Source organism: Micromys minutus, assembly GCF_963924665.1.
Source record: "Micromys minutus genome assembly, chromosome: 18".
In the NCBI taxonomy this organism is placed as follows: Eukaryota; Metazoa; Chordata; class Mammalia; order Rodentia; family Muridae; genus Micromys; species Micromys minutus.
In genome coordinates this window covers 29,380,700-29,388,650 of record NC_137953.1, presented here as the reverse complement: position 1 = coordinate 29,388,650, position 7,951 = coordinate 29,380,700, and positions in this window count along the sequence as shown.

Here is a 7,951-nt window from a genome sequence, read left to right as displayed (position 1 = left end):
TAAAATTAAGGTGCCGAATACTAACTTGCCAACCATTTCCACCTTCAGCCTGGTTCCATTAGGATTAAGTAGTAATCAATACAGAGTATTTATTGCTATCAACTACAGCACCAACGGAAGCAAAAGATGCGTGCTCAGAACAACACAAAACCGTCTTCTGTGGTCACTTAGGAAGAGGAGGAAAAGTTCTACAAGCAGTGGTCTCGGGGCAGTGGCTGTGGCGGCAATGCCCTCACCCTGCAAGGCCACAGCCCCAGAGCTTCACGTTCCCGAAGGGTCTGTAAAATAGTCCAGGAAACACTCAGCGATGGGAACAGCTTCCCAGCTGAAGTCAGCTAAGCTGCAATGAGAGAATGCTATTTTGAGAAAGCGAAAAATGACAGTTTTTCAGTTGATGGGACCGACTAATGGTGGCTTAAGGTAATTAAGGGGTGGGATCGCAAACTGAGCTTTTAAAAAGAAGTGTTAGGAATTAACCCCAAACAATGATATTATCAGACATGTCCCTGGAATTATGTCTTGTGTAACAATGCTATGAATCACAACTGTAAAAATTAAAAAAAAAAGGAATCTCTAGTAAGTCTGCATGATCATAACAAATATATTTAATAATCTTAAATAAACTGTGATGGACTTTTACATCCATACTTCTAAGTAACTCAAGACATGAGAAATTAAAAAAAAAAATCAAATCATGAAAGCCATTATTATTTGAAGGAATATGCTTAATTTTTTAGATAATTTAAATTATTTAGTGGTCCTCTGCATTTTTTATTAGCTTTGCCTAAAGTTCTAACATTAAAGCATTACGGTTACGTGTGATGAGGTTCTGGCTTTCCTTTATTTCTAGTCTTTGACCTTCACAAACTATAAACGGAGATTAGTGTTCCACTATCAGCCCAACTCAGTCAGACCAAAGTCTCTCATGCACAGCCGTCCACCTGAAGAAAACGCAGGCAGAAGAACTCCCACACAAACACACAGGCACAGCTTACCAACAGGCAGCAGGGTAAAGAAAGCTGTGCAGAGGTTTCCCTCTGTTTCCTTCCCCCAGGACATTAAAAAATGCTCAAATGCATCCAGAAGACCGTGCACACCAAAAAGACACGTCCGAGCAAATTTGTGACTTTAAATTATCAGTTCATTTATAAACGTTACAGACCGAGGTCACCTGTAGTTTTGAAATCACCATAGGAAAGGACTATTGTGTGGAAGCTTGATTTCCAAAGAGATGGGCGGAACTCCAAAGTTCCCTAGGGTGGCAGCCTTCAATGCTTACAAACCAAAGCCTGGTGCATGGGGCCTGTTGCAAGTGCTGCAGCCTGGCCCTGCTTGCCTCCCACCCCTTCCCATTTCCGTTTTAGTTTTCAGATTTCCAAAGCCATGTTTGACGCTGTTGTGGATTTCTCAGATCCCTCTAAGTCCTCATCTCCCTTGAGCCCAATCTCACGTTTTGTCTAAAATAGGAGGGGTTAATGAACAGGGAGAGCTGGCAGTCAGCAGGGAGGGCGGCTGGGGGCTGTAGGCAGTTAGGGAGGAACTGGGATCCAGGTGACTCGTCCTGTGCTCTCCTTGCTCCTCACTGTTACCTGAGGACTGGCCCTACCCCTAGGAAGAGTGTTCGTCCCTAAACTGTCACTCTTGGCTTCTAGAACTCGGTTTACTATAAATGGCAGTAACTGCAAGTGGTTATTCCCACCCAGCCCTTTACTCCTCTCTAGTAATTCAGTAGCTACAAGGAGTTCAGAAATCTTTTTTTTTTTTTCAATTAAAAAGTGAATATAAAAATCAACTTCCTTGTCTGAGCCATTATTGAATTCCTTACACATCCTTTCCTCCCCCTCTGTAGTAATGCACAAGAAAAACAGTTCTCTGTTTGTTTTCTGGACAGCACTCAAAGGCAGATCAGAGATGCTTGTCTCTGAGCCTCAGGCATGGCCTGTGGTTTGGCCTGCTGAGGGCTGCAGCTAGGTGAGACAGGCGGGAGCTGCTCTTCCCAATGCTTCATCCCGTTTCCTGACCATGAGTCTACTTAGGAAAGGCTGTCCAACTCTGTATTTGAAATGCCCTTCTTCTGCTGATAGCACTTAAATGTAATTATTCACAGCGGGATCATTTAATTAGATAGGAAGAGAAATAGCAAGCAGAGAGATGATAAGAAAGAAGGAGGTGAATATTCGGGGCAGCCAAAGCCACAGGTGAGACGGCGCCGCTCACAGCAGCTGTGCCACGCCTTCAGGTCAGCACTCAGAGACAGTTACGTATATTGGCTTTGCTAGATTTAGTGTCCAGAACATAGTGATGGGAGCTGTCATGGCTTAAGCCTCGTGTGATTTAACTCCTTGGGAAAGCCCAAAGAGGAGGAAGAAAGTGGAACAAGGGAAGGAAGGAGTGACGGATGCTACAGGCCACAGGCATTTGATCTGGGAAATGGAATGAACAGGGCATTCACCTGTGGAGGGCAGCTTGCTTTATACCAACTACATCTGTTTGGTTATCGGACGTTCCTGGCTGTCAGGACAATGCAAAGTCATTCACCTTACCTAGGAAAGGGAAACTCTGTGGGTGCCAGTCATGTGCATGTTTCAAAGAACTTATCAGAAAGAAAATACACTGTTATCTTCAACTATGAAAGATTTGATTTGGCTCAATCCTTTGTTAAATTCCAGAGAGTCTCTGTGAATGCTGGCTCCTCTGGCTCCTCCTATGATAATCATTTTGCTCCCTACCCCACCAAACCTCTGATCACAAATAGATAAGTCTTTTATTTAAAAAAAATTCACATCAGAAAGCTTTATTTGGGGAGCCCTATACAAGACACTTTGTGGGTAAGTGTATACTTACAGAATAAGACTTCACGTTCGTACTGTCCAGTATCTAAGTATCAGAATCCCACAAAACTTTTAAAGACAAATTCTTACCTCAGAATGTTGCTATCACTCAGTTACAAGATGATACACATTTTATAACATTTGGTAATTTTAAGAACTGAACAGTTTATAAGCTTAAAACAACAAGGACAACCATCTCTACCTAATAAGATCTATTCACCCCAAACAGGTACCTGTGACAGAGACGGTCCACTTCGTAGCCCTCTCTGGGGCTTCTGTTGGGGTCCTTGGGCTTGGTGGATAAGAAAGCAGACAATGGGAAAGGCTTATTAGAAAACAGTCGCATTGGCCCCTCTTTGTCCTGCAACCACAGCTGATTGATTCACCTTTGACTTGGCTGGAGGCTCATGGAGAAGAGTTCCCACATCCAAGTGTGTTTGCCGTGTTTGTTACATATGCTCTGCCTATCACAGCTTTGACTAGAAGAACATAACTCAACTGTCCACAGGATGCAATTGTCATGACTGGTCAACAAGCAGATGCTGAGTGTGTGCACCTACTATGTGCACCCTTTGAGTTCCTCACAGTACTTCTTAGTCCAGTGGTACTGAATTCAGGGGAAGGGGGAAGGTGCTGGACTTGGTCAAGTAAATTACTTCCTAGGACCTTGAGATAATTCCCAAGGATGCTCTTAGTAAGCCATCGGTCCTCTTCACTGAGGCTTTAGCAGCCAGGCCCCTCACTCCATCAGCAGGAGCACTGGGTTTGCCAGTTATCGAGAGTGTAGGTGACTGTAGGTGACAAAAGGAAGTCACCAGGGCTGTTGTGAGAATTGAAAAAAGTACACAGAGCACAGGAAACCTTACCCAGTAAAGTCAGCGACTATTATGAAATTGCTGTCATCCTGTCGAACATAACAGGTGAAGACTGAGCGGCTTTATACGAACTGTATGGGGCTGGAGGAGGAAGGCAGAATGTGAGGATCAGCTTATTTGTGGGAACCCCATCCTAGTCTGAGAAAGCTGTTTGTAATTGGCTGGCGTTGGTGTCATCAAATTCCTTCTCTGAGAGCGTGTGGCATTTTTCTCCTATGAGAGCTAAATCGCTGTTCAAACTTCACGTGGCACCTGCTTTTACTGTAACAGGAGTGATATTTTTATATTAAGAAGTAGGAGCCAATACACAGAGAACAGACAAGTACAGTGCTATACTACCGTTTGAGTGATGAATAATAAAAAGGAAACCTCTCATAATGGGGGGACATTCCTGGGGAAACAGCATCAAAGTCAAGGTGTTAAGGAAGCACTTGAGGACTTGGGGGAGATGTCCGTCTCTGCAGCTTTGGCTCATGCAGAGTGCTTCCTGTGCTCGACCCCATTCCAAATGTTATGGGTTGAAGCTAAGCCAGGGTGTGACTTGCTTACTGTCTCCTCTCATCTGGGGGCCATAAAACATCCAAGTTAACATGATCCTGTGACTTTTAAGAAGACAGAGGGTAGAAGTCTTTTTTTTTTTTTTTTTTTTTTGTCTGTTTGCTTTTGGTTTTGATTATTATTTTTAAGCACAATAATTATATTATAATTGTAATTGACCTGTGAAATTTTTCTTCTCAGGATTTTTCTTTATCAATCCCTTTTAACACAGGATGAGGCTACGCAGCCCAGACTGGCTAGGACTTTTATTGCCTCTATCATAGGCGCATGCCACCACATGTGACTCTGAAATTCTGAATCTGATGATCCACCCACGGTGAAAATCTACAAGGCTTATTTCCAAGGTACAAGGTAGGAACAGGCTCTTCTGACACTGCCTAAGGGGAGTGAAGGCAGTGGTAGCTTGGGATGCTCTGAAAGAGGGGCTACGGGTCTGCTCTAAGCTCCTTGGGCCACCTGTGCCTCTCATTTGAAAAAGTCACACAACCTTGAACACATGGCTAGCACAGTGCCACAGCTCCATTTCACAGTCACCTACCCTCTCACTGTGCTTGCTGACAACCCCAGCGCTCCTGCTGAGGGAGGGGCCCAGGTGCTAAAGCCTCAGTGAAGAGCACAGGCTGCCTACTAAGAGCATCCTTGGAAAGCAGATGCACAGGCTGCCTAAGAGCATCCTTGGAGAGCAGATGCACAGGCTGCCTACTAAGAGCATCCTTGGAGAGCAGATGCACTAGCTGAATAAGGACTGTGGCTGTTTGGGTTTTGTCTTTTTGGGTACAGAGATCAAATTCTCACCCCCCTTCTTAAATATTTTGTTGTTGTTTTGTTTGTTCTTTGTGTGTGTTTTATAATTTTTATTGGATATTCTCTATATTTACATTTCAAATGTTATGCCTTTTTTCCCCCTCTCATTCCCTCTCCCCTTGCTTCCACGAAGTGCTCCCTCTCCCAACCACCCTCTCCTACCTCAGAGCCTTGGCATTCCCTGCACTAGAAAAATGAGCCTTTACTGGACCAAAGGCCTCTCCTCCCACTGATGCCAGACAGTGCCATCCTCTGCTACATAAGAAACTGGAGCCATGGGTCTCTCCATGTGGGCTCAGTGGTTGGTGTTTAAGTCCCTGGGTGCTGGGGGTGTGTGTGTGAGTGGTTGATATTGTTCTTCCCGTGGGGTTACAAACCCTTTCAGCTCCTTCAGTCCTTTCTCTAGCTTTTCCATTGGGGTCCCTGTGCTCAGTCAAATGGTTAGCTGCAAGCATCCTCATCTGTATAGTATGGGTCTGGCCATACTCTGAGGAGGCATCCATATCAGGTTCCTGCCAGTAAGCACTCTGTGGGATCAGCAGTAGTGACTGGGTTTGGTGGCTGCATATGGGACGGATCCTCATGTGAGGCAGTCTCTGGATGATCTTCAGTCCCTGCTCCTCTATTTGTCCCTGTATTTCCTCCCATGTGAATTTTGCTCTCCCTTCTAAGAAGGACTGAAGCATCCACATTCTGGCCTTCCTTCTTTTTGAGCTTCATAGGTCTGTGAATTGTTTCTTGGGAATTCTGAGCTTTTGGGCTAATATCTGCTTATCAGTGAGTACATACTATGTGTGGTTTTCGATTTTTGTTTTGTGTGTGTGTGTGTGTGTGTGTCACAGGGTTATCTCACTCAGGATGATATTTTCTAGTTCCATCCATTTGCCTAAGAATTTCATGAAGTCATTGTTTTTAATAGCTGAGTAGTACTTCATTGTGTAAGTGTTAAATCTTAAGTCTTGACCTATTGCAGGATATCAAAGCGGTTCACAGGTATTTACCATCAGCCCTGCACCAGGCTGCACCAGATCTCCTGGTTCTATCTAAGCAACAAGAGTAGACTCCGCCAGGAAAGACAGACACCCCGAAACAACTGAAAGGGAGCCATGCTACTTATGAAGGGTCCAAAGTGCTTAAGCGCTGACAGAAAATCAAAAGGCCCACATGTACCTACTTTACCTACAGATGGTTGAAAAGTGATCCCCCACCAGGATCCTCTGCACTGTAATTATCTGTAACTGAGTTACAACTAAAATAATCAGTGTAAAACCAAGTGTTCCCAACAGCTGCTGGACAGCCAACAGTACTTTCAATAAGAAGCACAAAGTGGTCAAACCAGAACGAAGTACGAGGTGGTTAAGCGCAAACCTAGGGACACGGGAGCCCTGTGCGTGGTGCTTACTTCTCCGGATAAACTCACATGACAGCCCGATTTCATTTCTTCATCCGGTTTGAGGCCAGATGGCATTAGCATCATTTACTTCACCTTGTTGTGCTTAATTACTACAATCAACACACTATTCTACAAATTAATCATAACCAAGTAATTTCATTAGGAACACAGCAGGCTGTTGAATTATTAGCATCATAACAGTTTGCAAACAATTAAACTTTATTTGAACCTTAAAAATTTGCAGAGTGGAACATTATTGTAAGATCTAATGGCAACAGAGTACAAATTCGGTACAGAGCAAACGATCAAGCAAAATGCTACATAAAATATGACTTACAATCACCTTTCAGAAAAATTAGCTCTCTAACTGTTCATAGAAAAACAAATAAAAGCTAGGCAAACATAATGAGAACATAACAATTAGCATATTTTCTAACAAGCCGTGTTGTTTAAATTCACATTAATGATGTTATTATGATCTTGAGGAGAATGTGATGTACTGTCAAGGGTAGAGAGAAACTTCCTCACAGCTCAAAAATGAGTTTATCAACCTAACAGAAGGCACACTTGAAGCACAGGGAACAGCAGTTCTTCTCATCTCAGTTTTAAAGGCCTTTGGTTGCAATCTCTATCTCCCATGTGTATTCCAGTTACAAAAGGAACAAAGGCCAGAGGCTCTGGACAGAAGCAGCTTCTGTGCCGGAAATGTTGGTCATCAGTTGGCAAAGGACTCCCTCTCCTGGATTAACTGGAAAAGGAGACAGAAATCTAACTGCGGCTCAGTCAGTCGGAGTGGGGGAGGGGTCCCCAAGTGGTTCCATGTACAAATGACAAGCTGCTGCCATCTGCTGGCCACTTAAGTTAAAGACACAAAACCTGTACCCACAGGCTAGGTGTTGCTTTTCAGCCATTAGGCTCTGACAGACGACCCACTGAATTAATTTCTGCCTGTCTGACTTTTGCCACGATGATTTCAACCTATTTAGATGGCACCTCAGTAGGGAATGGGTAATCCTACAAACGTAATTTCTGAAAACTTGGACTATGTCTACATAGGTAAACTTAAGATTTTATTTATTTATTTATTTTTACTTTGAAAAAATGAGTGATCACAACATATATGACAGTAAAATAAACACTTTACTATTGCCTGTAAATATAGTTTTACATAAATAGTGGAGAATTAAAAAATATTATTAGCCCATGTGAATTCCTACCTGAAAAGTTAAGCAAAAGCTAGAGCCTGCTAAAGAATGAATCAATAGTAGATTTTATTTACTCCAAAATATCTAGTCACTAGTGCACTTGATACAATGTAAGGCCCCCTGGCGTCTCTGAGATGATTTAAAAGGCTCTGATTTTAACTATATATGAAAGAGCACTGCCAGGAGTCCGCAAACCTTACCCAGGCACTAACAAATAGTACCAGACAGCAGGTCCGCCTTCCCTTCCTCTCACCTGCCGGCCACAGTTGCCATTCTGAGTCTTTC